Genomic DNA, 17,845 nt, shown 5'->3' with positions numbered 1-17,845 from the left:
TTAGACTCCTATTGAATGGCCTTTGACATCTCTCTACCAGGGGATATGCTAAAGAAAGTGCTCTTCCTAGCCAGTATACAAACTCTCTGGGTGTATGAAGAAATACATATCTTGGGGTTCCAATGTGCCCGTCTCACTGTGAGATTAGGTCTCTGAATGTTGGTGTATTGTAAACAATGTCAACTTGAAATTCTAGCAAGGGTCTAATACAAGGACATTGTCCCTCTTGGTTATCACTTGGTACCCAATATTACTTGGGTGTGTAGTATCCTTGACCATTCCTTCAGTCATGGTTTAGGGAAATAAGCACATAACACCATGATGAAGGAGTGTAGGACTTCTATTCATCATTTTCTAACAACAATAAGTATGATTAAGAAAAATGTCGCACCAAATTATACAAAGGGAATAGGGTAGCATCAGGGACAGCAGCACCAAAATACAGAAAATATAGTTACAGGCCTAAAGGACACTTCTTAGAGACCAAGAAAATGAAACATGCCCAAGTAATGAATCTTTTTCAAGGATTATGATTACTATTATGTATATTATTATGATGCAGTGTTCTGCCTGTCACACAAGAAGAGGAGACCAGATCAGAGAGTTGAGCTACCATGTGGCTGCTGGGAACTGAACTCAGGTCCTCTGGAGGAGCAGTCAGTGCTCTTAACCACTGGGCCATCTCCTCAGCCCCTGTAAAGGAGGTTTTTATGTGAAAGTCACCAGCCACAACCACTGGGTAGGAGCTTTGAAGAATAAGGCCCCACTGCTATGAGGTTTACAAGCCGGGCCTACTGGTAATGATTAGCAATCTTAGAATTCAGACCAACTAGATTGAAGGGTCTGAAGTCATGTGCCCTGGGTCCCAAAGAATTTCATGGCCCATACAGCTTTGAGACATACAGGTGAGTAGGATGAAGAAAGAAAAAACAGAAACAGAGAATGCTGGGAATGAGTGGACTGTGTGCTGTGAAGCTGACACCAGCAAACCAGAATCACAGCACATTTATTTTGGGCAGTGGATAGAAGGGCACTGCTACTGATGGTAGCGGTCTCTGTGGGGAGCAGTCTAATAGTTAAATAATCCAAAGCTTTTCAACCATAGCTCATAAAAGTATTTCCTCGGCATCATGGGGCAACGTGCCGCCGCAGGATTTCCCCAGCAATGGCTGCCCTTCAGGTCATAGGCATAGCGCACATAACATGTAGGGCAGACGGCTGCGTTAAAACAGACTGCCTTGAGCTGTCTTTCAGACCTGAGTATATCCAGAAGCTCAGGACCAAGTTCATCAAATCTGTGTACAAGCACTCGGCATCCATCATAGTACTCCAGAGGGACAGGGTATGTCTCTTCGGTTAGCTTCTTCAGCTTGGCTGTGTGGTGAAGCAGTTGCTTCAGGACGGGTAGAGACAGTTCATTCATGTACAAATCGATCTTGAGGAGCTGGGAGCATTGACTCAGGGCAGGCATCAAAGCACTAAATTGAGAATCCTCTAGCCGACATCCGGCCAGGTCAAGAGTTTCCAAGGTGTCTTTCACTCTCTCAAGGAGATAGCCAAGTGGCTTAATACACCTGTCCAACATAGTGTAAGACAGGTAGAGATGTTTAAGTGAAGAAAGGTTCAGGCACCGGGGCAGGTAATCCAAGTCTCTCTGTATGATGTAACAGAGAGTGATGGACAGGGTCTCCAAGGGCTTCTTCAGGCACCTAGAGAGAGAATGAGATTTCTGTCAAATGGTGTTGACGAGGATGGTTAGAACTGACAATGTAGCAGATGGTACTTTTCCCACATTCATTTTGATGGAGGTCAACCTCCGTGACTCTCCCTTGTGGTCAGCTCACAAAAATCACAGAAATCTAGCATGGGCCAGGCTCAGGCCACAGGAGAAAAACCAGTGATTTTCCTATCAGGAGGAGGGAATATAGTGACTGTAAGGACTACCTACCCCAAGCGAGCTTCAGCGACACCATAGCGGTTTCCCTGTAGGGTCCCCTGACGTCCTTTCTCAACACCGCCATGTACTGGTCCCACAACTTCAATGCAGGTGTCACCCATTTCCCACTAACTCAGTCCCTTTCTATGCACCCAAAACCTTTCTCTAATAGGCAATTATCAGCATCCTGGTGCCTGGTCACAGGTGTCTTAGCACAGAGCTCATCTCCTTGGATGTACAAGGTTTATAGTGCATAGCCTGACATTTAAGGACGTCCTAACCTATAAGCAAAAGGTGGGTTGTTTGTCTGGAGAACCTCTCTTTATCCTTCCTTACCTGAGACAATCAGCCAGGCTGCCAACTAGAGCAGGAGAATAGTTGATATAGAGATGCTGGAGACAGTGGAATTTGGGTAATTGTGATACCAATTTGTTCATGCACTCCTCTTCCAGCTCTTCAGATCCACTGATGCTTGAATCCTTCTGAATGTACAGCAAATGGAGTGTGTGAAGGTTTCTCATCTGTCTCAGGTACGGTCCAAAAGGACCCATGGCTTTTATCCATATATATCTCATGTTCAGCTCCCTTACACAGTGGAGATCTACAGACTTTAAGAAGTCTATGGCAACTGGAAAGTATTGTGATGTCAAAATCTCAATCTTTGAACAGCACAAATGAACAGAATTTTGTCTCTGCTGGGTCCATCGCCACAAGTATGTGGTACATTCATCACACTTGCTCTCCATGATTTTTAGGTCAGTTATGACATTTAAATATTTCTTTACTCCTGAGTAAGGACACGTCTCCACTGTCTTCTTCTCTCTCGTGGACTGATGAAAGAATTCCCCTTCACAGGGTTGAGTCCGATTGACACAGGAATCCCTATTTGTCAAATCCAGCACTCTGATTTTCCCGCGGCTGTGGGAGACACAGGTAGCAATCTCAGCAAACAACACACATATTACAGTCTTCTTATCCACATCAGCTCTCCCTTCCAAAAGTTTTTCCCTTTGCTTTTTCCTGTGCATAGAATGAAGGCCAGGACCTCATGCTCAGTATAAAGAGAACTTTACCAGGGAGGCATCCTCAGCCCTGTCCCACGTCCTTCCATTCCCCTTAATCCCAGCCTCATTCCACCTGGAACTTTGAGTGACAGACACCCATGAGGGATTCCTCAGTGGCTGTTCTCGTGTTCTCCACATCATTATTGCCAAGATGGCTGAGACCAGGCCAAAGCCTCTAAAATCCTCTAAGCAGATGCTATTAGAATTCTCAACCCTCTTTGACCAAATAGTCCTTGGCACCACATGGTCTTGCTCTGTACACACAGAGCCTCCTCCAACTGAGCTGGATCTTGCTTACCCGGGGCAAGACTCCTCTGTAATCAGCACATCTAGTCCATCAAGCAGAGCTTTCAAAGTCTCCAGGTGTGGGGTCTTCATCAGGACTCCTACAGGAAGGCATGTGAATGGCCAGGCAGGCACCATGGCCCGCAGGATGTTGGTCTGATTGTTCCTGAAGGCCATCTCAAATGCTGCTGGGAACAGGAACCAGGGCCAGTCTGCCAGACCAGAAATGGCCAAGGCCTCCTTCTTCAGTAGGCTCTCGAACGCTACCTGCTGGAGTGTTGGTGGGGCTTGATCTCTCATTGTGACTGGTTTCAGGAATAATGATCCTGGGGAAGCAGGCAAAGAAAGAGACCATCAATGATTGCAAACTTAGGAAGTCCTTCTGCACACACAGGGAGCTGTCAGGGCAGTCCGTGCTGAGGGATTGTTGAGATCTCTGTTTACCAATTCTCATCTCCTTCTGCTGGATATAAAGCAATGATTCACCTCTCTGTGGTGTGCAGTCTCTCCAAAGAAAGAGGAGGACAACAGGCAAAAAAGAAAAAACTAAAAAGGAGAGGACTAGAGATGGAAACGATTATTCACATTCTGGAGGAAGGAAACTCACTAGAGCACTGCCACAGCTGTTTACTTCTAGAGCACCAGCATGGCTTCCTGAGTCCTTCTGAAACTCGTGAGACCGAAGGGGGTAGGGTTTCTAATGTCAGCTGGACACTGAATGGAAGCAGGCTGCTTTCTGCAAATTCGAGGACACTATAGGCTCCATGCATCAATCGACAGATACAATAACTTTAATTTTTTCATTTCCAATTTCAAAACAAGGTATTAACCCTGGCTGTTTGGAACTCACTGTGAACCCTGGCTGTCCTGGAAATCTCTGTAGACCAGGGTGGCCTCCAACTCGGACATCCACCTCCCTGTGACTGCTACCTGCTGGGGTGAAATAGCATTCTAACACCTCCTGGATTGGAACTCACTGTGAAGCCTAGGCTGATCTCAAACTCACAAGTAAGTATCAGCCTTCCTCTGCTTCCCTCCTGCTGGGATTTTAGGCATGCTCAAGAATATGTAGTCTCTCTCTCTCTCTCTCTCTCTCTCTCTCTCTCTCTCTCTCTCTCTCTCTTTCCCAGTCTCACTTCAGAAAATTGGCTCCTGCCTTTCTCTCCTTTCTTCTCTCTCTCTCTCTCCCTTCCCCTTTTTCCTTACATCACCCACTAATAAACTCTATATCCCCCACAACAAAGAAAAATACCTATCTTAAATTGACAAAAAGATCAGCATTGTCAATGGGAGGTTGGCGGGGTGGCACGCTCCTTTAATCCAACCTTCAGGAGGCAGAGGCAGGCAGATCTCTCAGATCAGGGCCAGCTTGGTCTACAGAGCTACTGCCAGGACAGCCTACAAAGCTCTGTAGGGAAACCTCGTCTCACAGAAACATTGAATCTAATCTCCTTTGTTCAGTTGTTTTCCTGGCCGTTATCCATAACTTGTAACCAACACACCAAACAAAGACAGACCTCCAGAATCCATTTTGGAAATGGGGGCATAGTTTTCTAGGGTGCTTCCTGCTGATTGGAGAAACTGATAATCTTATGGGGACACAAAGAACATTTAGGATTATGGTCAAGTCCTGAGGCTGGATCATCTCAGCAGCAGTCTTGAAGCTACTGTGGAGGTGGAACTCAGAGGAAATAGCAACAGAGGTGCTCTAAAACGTTGGATCATCTGGGCCATCTGTCCCTATGAGATATTTCTGTGGGTCTGTCTTGAACAATCCTTATTTTTTTTAAACACTGAATGAACCCACAGCCTCTCACTTCATGTGGAACCAAAAGCAAAACTTCTCCAAAGTAAAATATCCTTTGAATTAAAAATTTTGAACTCACGGCCTTTTTGAAATATCTAGGTTGGACCAATCCAGCAGACTTCTACTCAAATGTCTTTGAGCACTGATTTTGGCTTTTTGAGATAGGTTTTCTGTGTTTCTTTGGCTGTTCTGGATCTAACTCTAGACCAGGCTGGTCTTGAACTCAATTCTCCCTACCTCTGCTTCCCAAGTGCTAGGATTAAAGGCGTGTGCCACACCCATTTTTTTTTTAAGGACTTCATCCTTTTTCTCTCGCAAGCCTACATATATTTTTGAACCCATTGTAAACCATTTATAGCCTTCCCCCACCCACACACCTGAATCTGTCTTTCCTGCATCTCTATCTTGTTCTGACCACAGAGTCTCTAATCTGCTAGAGAGCACGGCTAGGATTAGAGCTGCGGCTTTGGCAGCTGGTTCTGCTCCGTTCCTTGGCTTCCTAATAATAGTCTAGCTTCATGGTGGCACTAGCGGTAGCCATGTTTTTGTTACAAGTCTGGCGTTAAGGTCCTAGCCACTACCAAGAAGCCCGTGTACTGCTCATTAGCACCATTACAGTGTAGGTGACAGAGAATCTCAAAAGAGCTGGGAGGAAACCAGAACATGAAAAAACCTAAATGTCCCTCAATTGAAGAATGGGTAAGGAAAATGTGGTACATTTACACAATGGAGTACTACACAGCAAAAAAAAAAAAAATAGAAGCACCTTGAATTTTGCAGGCAAATGAATGGATCTAGAAAACATTATTTTGAGTGAGGTAACACAGAAACAGAAAGACAATTATCACATGTACTTACTCATAGGTGTTTTTTAAGCATAAAACAAAGACAGCCAGCCTACAAACCACAAACCCAGAGAACCTTGACAACAGTGAGGACACCAAGAGAGTCTTACATAGATCTAATCTACATGGGAAGTAGAAAGTAGAAAAAGACAAGATCTCCTGAGTAAATTGGGAGCATGGGGACCTTGTGGGAGAATTAAAGGGAGAAGGGGAAAGGCAGGGAGGGGAGCAGAGAAAGATGTAGAGCTCAATAAATATCAATTAAAAACAAAACACCTCCAAAAGCAAAAGAAACAGAATTCCCCACAAACTAAAAGAACACACATAGTATTTGAAGCGCAGACAAGGCCAGCCTGTGCTGCATAGACGGTGGAGCTGAGAGACTTACCTGAGTCGACACTGGTGAGAGGCCTCCAAATCCAGGCAGGGAAACGTTGTGTCTCCAGGTTTCAGAGACTCTGAGGGTTTCTCTGGCTGCTCTGACTCTTTATAACCCTTTCCACTGAACCCGCCCCTTTGTAGTCACACCCTCCCAGACTAATTCCCTAGTCTGATTCTAAGCCTGAGTCTAATCTTACTCCATCTGGGATTTTGTTGCTGTTGGATCAGATCTAAACACAGGAAAAAACTTAGACTATAACTATGATTAACTTATTCACTGCAAACAGCCAGAAGTGGTACACACCTTTAATCTCAATCCTTAGGTGGCAGAGGCAGGCATGTTGGAGTTCAAGGCCACCCTAGACTAGAGTCTAGAGTCTAGAATACACAGAGAATCTTTCTTTCTTTTCCTTTCTTTCTTTCTTTCTTTCTTTCTTTCTTTCTTTCTTTCTTTCTTTCTTTCTGTTCTTTCCTTTTTTTCTGAGACAGTGTTTTTCTGTAGATTTGGAGCCTGTCCTAGAACTATATCTTGTAGACCATACTGGCTTCAAACTCACAGAGATCTGTCTGCCTCTGTCTCCCAAATGCTGAGATCAAAAACATGAGCCACTACTGCCCAGCTGAGGATCTGTTTTTTGAAGAACATGAACAAACACATAAATAAATAACTCATCCATTGTTCCAGTCCAGAAATACTGAACTGTTAATTTTGCATCTATATATCTGACATTTGAATTTTTTGAGACAGGATTTCATCATGAATCAAAGATTAACTGGCACTCTTTATTTTGCCCAAGACGGACTCCAACTGTCAACAATAGTCCTGTGTCACCCTTGTGTTAGAGTGTGAGAGCTGCCACACATGTCTGAGATCTCTTTTCACAGGAACAGTTAGTTCTGAGGCAAGGCTGGCCTTGAACTAGGAGATCCACCTGTCTCTACCTCCCCAGTGCTGGAGTTAAATTCTTGTGCTACCTTGCCTGGATGCAGGTGACTTTTTTCTTTCTTTTATTCTAGATATTTTAATATTTTGTCAAATATTGATTCCTTTCTTCTTTTGGATATTTTTTAAAAATAATTTTTTCAATTTACATTTCCACTACACGTCTCATTTCCACCGCTCTTCTCATCCCTCCCGTCGCTTCCCCTCCCACCCATTCCTCATTCACTTCATATGGGTGAGGCTCCTATGCGGAGTCAATGAAGGTCAGCACGCTAAATTGGGGCAGGATCGAAATTCTCCCAGCTGCGTTAGTGCTGAACATGGCATCCTACCATATGGAATAGACTCCAACAAGCTAGCTCAAGCACCAGGGATAGATCCTGGTCTCACTGTCAGGGGCCCCTCAGATAGTTCAAGCTTCACCACTGTGTGGCCAAACGGAAGGCCTAGTTCAGTCCCATGGAGGAGGCACAACTGTTGGCCCAGAGTTCATGGAATTAAATGCAGGAGCCACCACTGACTGGCAGCTCCGTCATGATCTGGACCTCACTTGCCATTTATTCCTTCCTCCATCTTAACTGTATTTCTTTTATTTCTATTTTTTCAGTTTTTGGTTTCTTTGAGACAGGGTTACTCTGTACAGCCTTGGCCATCCTGGAATTTCTTTGTAACCAGACTGTCCTTGAAGTCACCAAGAAATGCCTTCCTGCTGGGCGTGGTGGCGCTCGGGAGGCAGAGGCAGGCGGATCTCTGTGAGTTCGAGACCAGCCTGGTCTACAGAGCTAGTTCCAGGACAGGCTCCAAAGCCACAGAGAAACCCTGTCTCAAAAAACCAAAAAAAAAAAAAAAAAAAAAAAAAGAAATGCCTTCCTCAGGCTCCCAGGTGCTGGGATTAAAGATGTGTGGGGTAACACCCAACTACTCTGTTTCTTTTATTAAGAACTTTAACCTTTTTCTTTTATCTCCTAAGTGTGTATATATATATTTAAAGATAATGTAAACTATTTAGAGGCTTTTTGTTCTCTGAATCTGTCTTTACTGTACATATCTCTCTTTTTCTGAGCACGTTAGATTTTAATCTGCTAAAAGATATGGCTAGGGTTAAAGCTGCAGCTATAGCAGCTGACTCCACCCCATTCCCTAGCTTCCTGGGAGTCTGACTTCCTAGCAGAAGTACAAGCAGTAGCCAGATTAATTACCACAACCCTGTGGAGTTTCTAGGTCCATGCCACTTAGAACAGATTCTCAGCTGGGCAGTAGTGGCTCATGTTTTTGATCTCAGCATTTGGGAGACAGAGGAAGACAGATCTCTGTGAGTTTGAAGCCAGTATGGTCTACAAGATATAGTTCTAGGACAGGCTCCAAATCTACAGAGAAACACTGTCTCAGAAAAAAAGGAAAGAACAGAAAGAAAGAAAGAAAGAAAGAAAGAAAGAAAGAAAGAAAGAAAGAAAGAAAGAAAGGAAAAGAAAGAAAGATTCTCTGTGTATTCTAGACTCTAGACTCTAGTCTAGGGTGGCCTTGAACTCCAACCTGCCTGCCTCTGCCTCAGCCACCTAAGGGTTGAGATTAAAGGTGTGTACCACTTCTGGCTGTTTGCAGTGAATAAGTTAATCATAGTTATAGTCTAAGTTTTTTCCTGTGTTTAGATCTGATCCAACAGCAACAAAATCCCAGATGGAGTAAGATTAGACTCAGGCTTAGAATCAGACTAGGGAATTAGTCTGGGAGGGTGTGACTACAAAGGGGCGGGTTCAGTGGAAAGGGTTATAAAGAGTCAGAGCAGCCAGAGAAACCCTCAGAGTCTCTGAAACCTGGAGACACAACGTTTCCCTGCCTGGATTTGGAGGCCTCTCACCAGTGTCGACTCAGGTAAGTCTCTCAGCTCCACCGTCTATGCAGCCCAGTCTAGCCTTGTCTGTGCTTCAAATACTATGTGTGTTCTTTTAGTTTGCAGGGAATTCTGTTTCTTTTGCTTTTGGAGGTGTTTTGTTTTTAATTGATATTTATTGAGCTCTACATCTTTCTCTGCTCCCCTCCCTGCCTTTCTCCTTCTCCCTTTAATTCTCCCACAAGGTCCCCATGCTCCCAATTTACTCAGGAGATCTTGTCTTTTTCTACTTTCTACTTCCCATGTAGATTAGATCTATGTAAGACTCTCTTGGTATCCTCACTGTTGTCAAGGTTCTCTGGGTTTGTGGTTTGTAGGCTGGCTTTCTTTGTTTTATGCTTAAAAAACACCTACGAGTGAGTACATGTGATAATTGTCTTTCTGTTTCTGTGTTACCTCACTCAAAATAATGTTTTTTAGATCCATTCAGTTGCCTGCAAAATTCAAGGTGCTATTTTTTTTTGGCTGTGTAGTACTCCATTGTGTAAATGTACCACATTTTCCTTATCCATTCTTCGATTGAGGGGCATTTAGGTTTTTTCCAGGTTTTGGCTATGATAAACAAAGCTGCTATGAACAGCGTTGAGCACATGTCCTTGTGGCATGATGGAGCATTCTTTTAATATATACCCCAAAATGGTATTATTTGGTCTTGAGGAAGGTTGTTTCCTAATTTTCTGAGAAATCACCACACTGACATCCAAAGGGGTTGTACAGCGTGCGTTCCTGCCAGCAATGCAGAAGTGTTCTCTTTCCCCTACAAGCTCTCCAGCATAAGTTGCCATTGGTGTTTTTGATCTTGGCCACTCTTTCAGGTGTAAGATAGTATATCAGAGTTTGGATTTGCATCTCTCTATTGACTAAGGGTGTTGAACGTTTCCTTAAGTGTCTTCCAGCCATTTCAGATTCCTCTGAAAGTTGTCTGTTTAGGTCTGTACTCTATTTTTTTTATTGTATTATGTGTTCTTTGGGTGACCAGTTTCTTGAGTTCTTTGTATATTTTGGAGATCAGACTTATCTGTGTGGTTAGTGAAGATCTTTTCCCATTCTGTAGGCTGTCGTTTCTTCTTGTTGACCTTTGTCTTGTTCTTGCTTTGCAGAAGTTTTCAGTTTCAGGAGGTCCTGTCTGTGCTGCTGGGATTATATTTAGGAAGTGGTCTCCTGTGCCAATGCTTCCAAGTGTGCTTCCCACTTTCTCTTTTTTCTTTTTCTTTTTGGTCTTTTCGAGACAGGGTTTCTCTGGTTTCTGGAGCCTGTTCTGGAACTAGCTCTTGTAGACCAGACTAGCCTGGAACTCACAGATCCGCCTGCCTCTGCCGCCTCCCAAGTGCTTGGATTAAAGGCGTGTGCCACCACAGCCCGGCTATAGAAAGGTGTGCAGGATTAAGGCCATGTGCCACTTCGGCCTCATAAGCCATGCATTCTTATTCATGCCTTAAATCCCAGTACAAGAAGTCAGAGGGAGGGTGATCTCTGAGTTTGAGATCAGCATAGTCAACACAGTGAGTTCCATTCCAGCAGGTGTTGGCATGCTATTTGAGCCCAGCATGGAACAGACAGAGGGAGGTGGAGGCTAACCTGGTCTCCAGAGGGATCTCCAGGAGAGCAAGGGTTCACAGTGAGTTCCACAATGGCAGGGTTACTACCTTGTATCTAAATAGAAAACGAAACAAAGTAATTTGCATCTGCTGATTGATGCAGAGACTCCTCTTTCTGGAGCCTATACTGTCCTCAGACTTGAGGAAAGCAGCCTGCTTCCATCTATTCGGTGTCCGAATGAAAAGGCTGAGCTATCCGCTGACATTTCATTAGAAATCCTGCCCCTTCCAGTCTTCCTAGTTTCAGAAACTCAGGAAGCTGCTCTGGTGCTCTAGAAGTATTAACAGTTGTGGTATTTATTGTTCTAGTGAGTTTCCTTCCTCTAGAATGTGAATTTTCCTTCCCATCTCTAGTCTTTTCTGTAGTGGCATTTTAGTTGGATTTTTTGTTTTTTTCGAGACAGGGTTTCTCTGGCTTTGGGTCCTGTTCTGGAACAAGCTCTTGTAGACCAGGCTGGCCTCGAACGCACAGATCCACCTGCCTCTGCCTCCCAAGTGCTTGGATTAAAGGCGTGCGCCACCACAGACCAGCTTCAATTGTATTTTAATAAATAAAACTTGCCTCTGGAGAGTAAAATTGCCACATTTGTCAGTCTTACAGCCAAGCAGGGGTAACACAGCCCTTTAATCCCAATAGCATCACTAGTTGCCATAGAAACCAGCAGTGCATGACTTTAATCCCAGCCCTAGAGAGGATTATAAAATGGAAGGAGACAGCTCTCACAGTCTCATTCTGAGATTCCTGGAGGCAAGATCACCATTTTCAGTTTGAGCTTTAGGTAAGAGACAGAGACTGGCTGCATTGCTATCCAGATCTTCAGGTTGAACTCCAATTTCTCTGAGTTTTTACTAATCCTGCTTCATTTAGCACCCAATTGTTTTGTATGCGAGTTTATTAAAAAGTTGCTTGCCTGAGTCTTTTTGGCCTCCATCCCAGGGAGATTGGGACTGGAATTCTAGCTCCAGGAATTTGAGCCCACCTGTTTTTTTTTTTTTTTTTTTTTTTTTAAAGGAGCTTCCTGACTAAGCCTTAGCAGCAATAAACTCCCAGAGGGTTTCTCTGTATTTTTGGCTGTCCACAAACTCAGTGACACCCTGGCTTCGAACTCACAGGGATCTGCCTGTCTATGCCTCCCTAGTGCTGGGATTTAAGGCTTGTGCCACTATGCCTGGTTTCCTCCCAGCTCTTTTGAGATTCTCTGTCACCTACACTGTAATGGTGCTAATGAGCAGTACACGGGCTTCTTGGTAGTGGCTAGGACCTTAACGCCAGACTTGTAACAAAAACATGGCTACCGCTAGTGCCACCATGAAGCTAGACTATTATTAGGAAGCCAAGGAACGGAGCAGAACCAGCTGCCAAAGCCGCAGCTCTAATCCTAGCCGTGCTCTCTAGCAGATTAGAGACTCTGTGGTCAGAACAAGATAGAGATGCAGGAAAGACAGATTCAGGTGTGGGGGGGAGGCTATAAATGGTTTACAATGGCTTCAAAAATATATGTAGGCTTGCGAGAGAAAAAGGATGAAGTCCTTAAAAAACATGGGTGTGGCACACGCCTTTAATCCTAGCACTTGGGAAGCAGAGGTAGGGAGAACTGAGTTCAAAACCAGCCTGGTCTAGAGTTAGATCCAGGACAGCCAAAGAAACACAGAAAACCTATCTCAAAAAGCCAAAATCAGTGCTCAAAGACATTTGAGTAGAAGTCTGCTGGATTGGTCCAACCTAGATATTTCAAAAAGGCCGTGAGTTCAAAATTTTTAATTCAAAGGATATTTTACTTTGGAGAAGTTTTGCTTTTGGTTCCACATGAAGTGAGAGGCTGTGGGTTCATTCAGTGTTTAAAAAAAATAAGGATTGTTCAAGACAGACACCCCTGAAATATCTCATAGGGACAGATGGCCCAGATGATCCAACGTTTTAGAGCACCTCTGTTGCTATTTCCTCTGAGTTCCACCTCCACAGTAGTTTCTAGACTGCTGCTGAGATGATCCAGCCTCAGGACTTGACCATAATCCTAAATGTTCTTTGTGTCCCCATAAGATTATCAGTTTCTCCAATCAGCAGGAAGCACCCTAGAAAACTATGCCCCCATTTCCAAAATGGATTCTGGAGGTCTGTCTTTGTTTGGTGTGTTGGTTACAAGTTATGGATAACGGCCAGGAAAACAACTGAACAAAGGAGATTAGATTCAATGTTTCTGTGAGACTAGGTTTCCCTACAGAGCTTTGTAGGCTGTCCTGGCAGTAGCTCTGTAGACCAAGCTGGCCCTGATCTGAGAGATCTGCCTGCCTCTGCCTCCTGAAGGTTGGATTAAAGGTGCGTGCCACCCCGCCAACCTCCCATTGACAATACTGATCTTTTTGTCAATATAAGATAGGTATTTTTCTTTGGTGTGGGGGATGTAGAGTTTATTAGTGGGTGATGTAAGGAAAAGGGAAGGGAGAGAGGGAGAGAGAAGAAAGGAGAGAGAGGCAGGAGCCAATTTTCTGAAGTGAGACTGGGAGAGAGAGAGAGAGAGAGAGAGAGAGAGAGACTACATATTCTTGAGCATGCCTAAAATCCCAGGAGTAGAGCAGCAGAGGAAGGCTGATACTTACTTGTGAGTTTGAGATCAGCCTAGGCTTCACAGTGAGTTCCAATCCAGGAGGTGTTAGAATGCTATTTCATCCCAGGAGACACAGGGAGGTGGATGTCTGAGTTTTAGGCCACCCTGGTCTACAGAGATTTCCAGGAAAGCCAGGGTTCACAGTGAGTTCCAAATAGCCAGGGTTAATACCTTGATTTGAAATTGAAAATGAAAAAAAAAAAGTTTTTGAATCTGTCGATTGATGCATGGAGCCTATAGTGTCCTCGAATTTGCAGAAAGCAGCCTGCTTCCATTCTGTGTCCAGCTGACATTAGAAACCCTACCCCCTTCGGTCTCACGAGTTTCAGAAGGACTCAGGAAGCCATGCTGGTGCTCTAGAAGTAAACAGCTGTGGCAGTGCTCTAGTGAGTTTCCTTCCTCCAGAATGTGAATAATCGTTTCCATCTCTAGTCCTCTCCTTTTTAGTTTTTTCTTTTTTGCCTGTTGTCCTCCTCTTTCTTTGGGGAGACTGCACACCACAGAGAGGTGAATCATTGCTTTATATCCAGCAGAAGGAGATGAGAATTGGTAAACAGAGATCTCAACAATCCCTCAGCACGGACTGCCCTGACAGCTCCCTGTGTGTGCAGAAGGACTTCCTAAGTTTGCAATCATTGATGGTCTCTTTCTTTGCCTGCTTCCCCAGGATCATTATTCCTGAAACCAGTCACAATGAGAGATCAAGCCCCACCAACACTCCAGCAGGTAGCGTTCGAGAGCCTACTGAAGAAGGAGGCCTTGGCCATTTCTGGTCTGGCAGACTGGCCCTGGTTCCTGTTCCCAGCAGCATTTGAGATGGCCTTCAGGAACAATCAGACCAACATCCTGCGGGCCATGGTGCCTGCCTGGCCATTCACATGCCTTCCTGTAGGAGTCCTGATGAAGACCCCACACCTGGAGACTTTGAAAGCTCTGCTTGATGGACTAGATGTGCTGATTACAGAGGAGCCTTGCCCCGGGTAAGCAAGATCCAGCTCAGTTGGAGGAGGCTCTGTGTGTACAGAGCAAGACCATGTGGTGCCAAGGACTATTTGGTCAAAGAGGGTTGAGAATTCTAATAGCATCTGCTTAGAGGATTTTAGAGGCTTTGGCCTGGTCTCAGCCATCTTGGCAATAATGATGTGGAGAACACGAGAACAGCCACTGAGGAATCCCTCATGGGTGTCTGTCACTCAAAGTTCCAGGTGGAATGAGGCTGGGATTAAGGGGAATGGAAGGACGTGGGACAGGGCTGAGGATGCCTCCCTGGTAAAGTTCTCTTTATACTGAGCATGAGGTCCTGGCCTTCATTCTATGCACAGGAAAAAGCAAAGGGAAAAACTTTTGGAAGGGAGAGCTGATGTGGATAAGAAGACTGTAATATGTGTGTTGTTTGCTGAGATTGCTACCTGTGTCTCCCACAGCCGCGGGAAAATCAGAGTGCTGGATTTGACAAATAGGGATTCCTGTGTCAATCGGACTCAACCCTGTGAAGGGGAATTCTTTCATCAGTCCACGAGAGAGAAGAAGACAGTGGAGACGTGTCCTTACTCAGGAGTAAAGAAATATTTAAATGTCATAACTGACCTAAAAATCATGGAGCGCAAGTGTGATGAATGTACCACATACTTGTGGCGATGGGCCCAGCAGAGACAAAATTCTGTTCATTTGTGCTGTTCAAAGATTGAGATTTTGACATCACAATACTTTCCAGTTGCCATAGACTTCTTAAAGTCTGTAGATCTCCACTGTGTAAGGGAGCTGAACATGAGATATATATGGATAAAAGCCATGGGTCCTTTTGGACCGTACCTGAGACAGATGAGAAACCTTCACACACTCCATTTGCTGTACATTCAGAAGGATTCAAGCATCAGTGGATCTGAAGAGCTGGAAGAGGAGTGCATGAACAAATTGGTATCACAATTACCCAAATTCCACTGTCTCCAGCATCTCTATATCAACTATTCTCCTGCTCTAGTTGGCAGCCTGGCTGATTGTCTCAGGTAAGGAAGGATAAAGAGAGGTTCTCCAGACAAACAACCCACCTTTTGCTTATAGGTTAGGACGTCCTTAAATGTCAGGCTATGCACTATAAACCTTGTACATCCAAGGAGATGAGCTCTGTGCTAAGACACCTGTGACCAGGCACCAGGATGCTGATAATTGCCTATTAGAGAAAGGTTTTGGGTGCATAGAAAGGGACTGAGTTAGTGGGAAATGGGTGACACCTGCATTGAAGTTGTGGGACCAGTACATGGCGGTGTTGAGAAAGGACGTCAGGGGACCCTACAGGGAAACCGCTATGGTGTCGCTGAAGCTCGCTTGGGGTAGGTAGTCCTTACAGTCACTATATTCCCTCCTCCTGATAGGAAAATCACTGGTTTTTCTCCTGTGGCCTGAGCCTGGCCCATGCTAGATTTCTGTGATTTTTGTGAGCTGACCACAAGGGAGAGTCACGGAGGTTGACCTCCATCAAAATGAATGTGGGAAAAGTACCATCTGCTACATTGTCAGTTCTAACCATCCTCGTCAACACCATTTGACAGAAATCTCATTCTCTCTCTAGGTGCCTGAAGAAGCCCTTGGAGACCCTGTCCATCACTCTCTGTTACATCATACAGAGAGACTTGGATTACCTGCCCCGGTGCCTGAACCTTTCTTCACTTAAACATCTCTACCTGTCTTACACTATGTTGGACAGGTGTATTAAGCCACTTGGCTATCTCCTTGAGAGAGTGAAAGACACCTTGGAAACTCTTGACCTGGCCGGATGTCGGCTAGAGGATTCTCAATTTAGTGCTTTGATGCCTGCCCTGAGTCAATGCTCCCAGCTCCTCAAGATCGATTTGTACATGAATGAACTGTCTCTACCCGTCCTGAAGCAACTGCTTCACCACACAGCCAAGCTGAAGAAGCTAACCGAAGAGACATACCCTGTCCCTCTGGAGTACTATGATGGATGCCGAGTGCTTGTACACAGATTTGATGAACTTGGTCCTGAGCTTCTGGATATACTCAGGTCTGAAAGACAGCTCAAGGCAGTCTGTTTTAACGCAGCCGTCTGCCCTACATGTTATGTGCGCTATGCCTATGACCTGAAGGGCAGCCATTGCTGGGGAAATCCTGCGGCGGCACGTTGCCCCATGATGCCGAGGAAATACTTTTATGAGCTATGGTTGAAAAGCTTTGGATTATTTAACTATTAGACTGCTCCCCACAGAGACCCCTACCATCAGTAGCAGTGCCCTTCTATCCACTGCCCAAAATAAATGTGCTGTGATTCTGGTTTGCTGGTGTCAGCTTCACAGCACACAGTCCACTCATTCCCAGCATTCTCTGTTTCTGTTTTTTCTTTCTTCATCCTACTCACCTGTATGTCTCAAAGCTGTATGGGCCATGAAATTCTTTGGGACCCAGGGCACATGACTTCAGACCCTTCAATCTAGTTGGTCTGAATTCTAAGATTGCTAATCATTACCAGTAGGCCCGGCTTGTAAACCTCATAGCAGTGGGGCCTTATTCTTCAAAGCTCCTACCCAGTGGTTGTGGCTGGTGACTTTCACATAAAAACCTCCTTTACAGGGGCTGAGGAGATGGCCCAGTGGTTAAGAGCACTGACTGCTCCTCCAGAGGACCTGAGTTCAGTTCCCAGCAGCCACATGGTAGCTCAACTCTCTGATCTGGTCTCCTCTTCTTGTGTGACAGGCAGAACACTGCATCATAATAATATACATAATAGTAATCATAATCCTTGAAAAAGATTCATTACTTGGGCATGTTTCATTTTCTTGGTCTCTAAGAAGTGTCCTTTAGGCCTGTAACTATATTTTCTGTATTTTGGTGCTGCTGTCCCTGATGCTACCCTATTCCCTTTGTATAATTTGGTGCGACATTTTTCTTAATCATACTTATTGTTGTTAGAAAATGATGAATAGAAGTCCTACACTCCTTCATCATGGTGTTATGTGCTTATTTCCCTAAACCATGACTGAAGGAATGGTCAAGGATACTACACACCCAAGTAATATTGGGTACCAAGTGATAACCAAGAGGGACAATGTCCTTGTATTAGACCCTTGCTAGAATTTCAAGTTGACATTGTTTACAATACACCAACATTCAGAGACCTAATCTCACAGTGAGACGGGCACATTGGAACCCCAAGATATGTATTTCTTCATACACCCAGAGAGTTTGTATACTGGCTAGGAAGAGCACTTTCTTTAGCATATCCCCTGGTAGAGAGATGTCAAAGGCCATTCAATAGGAGTCTAACGTCAATCCATCTGCTGAGATCTGAACCCACTCTCAGGTGCTGCAGCTTTTTAGGTTCTCGACAGAGTCACACCCTGTTTCATGCCTGTACGCCTGGCACACAGTGATATGTCCCTTGAAAAGATGCATCTCCACCTATTTCTCTCTCTCTCTCTCTCTCTCTCTCTCTCTCTCTCTCTCTCTCTCTCTCTCTCTCTCTCCTGTTTCTGCA

Source organism: Chionomys nivalis, chromosome 11, assembly GCF_950005125.1.
Source record: "Chionomys nivalis chromosome 11, mChiNiv1.1, whole genome shotgun sequence".
NCBI classification, from domain to species: domain Eukaryota; kingdom Metazoa; phylum Chordata; class Mammalia; order Rodentia; family Cricetidae; genus Chionomys; species Chionomys nivalis.
Note: the sequence above shows the minus strand (reverse complement) of the source record.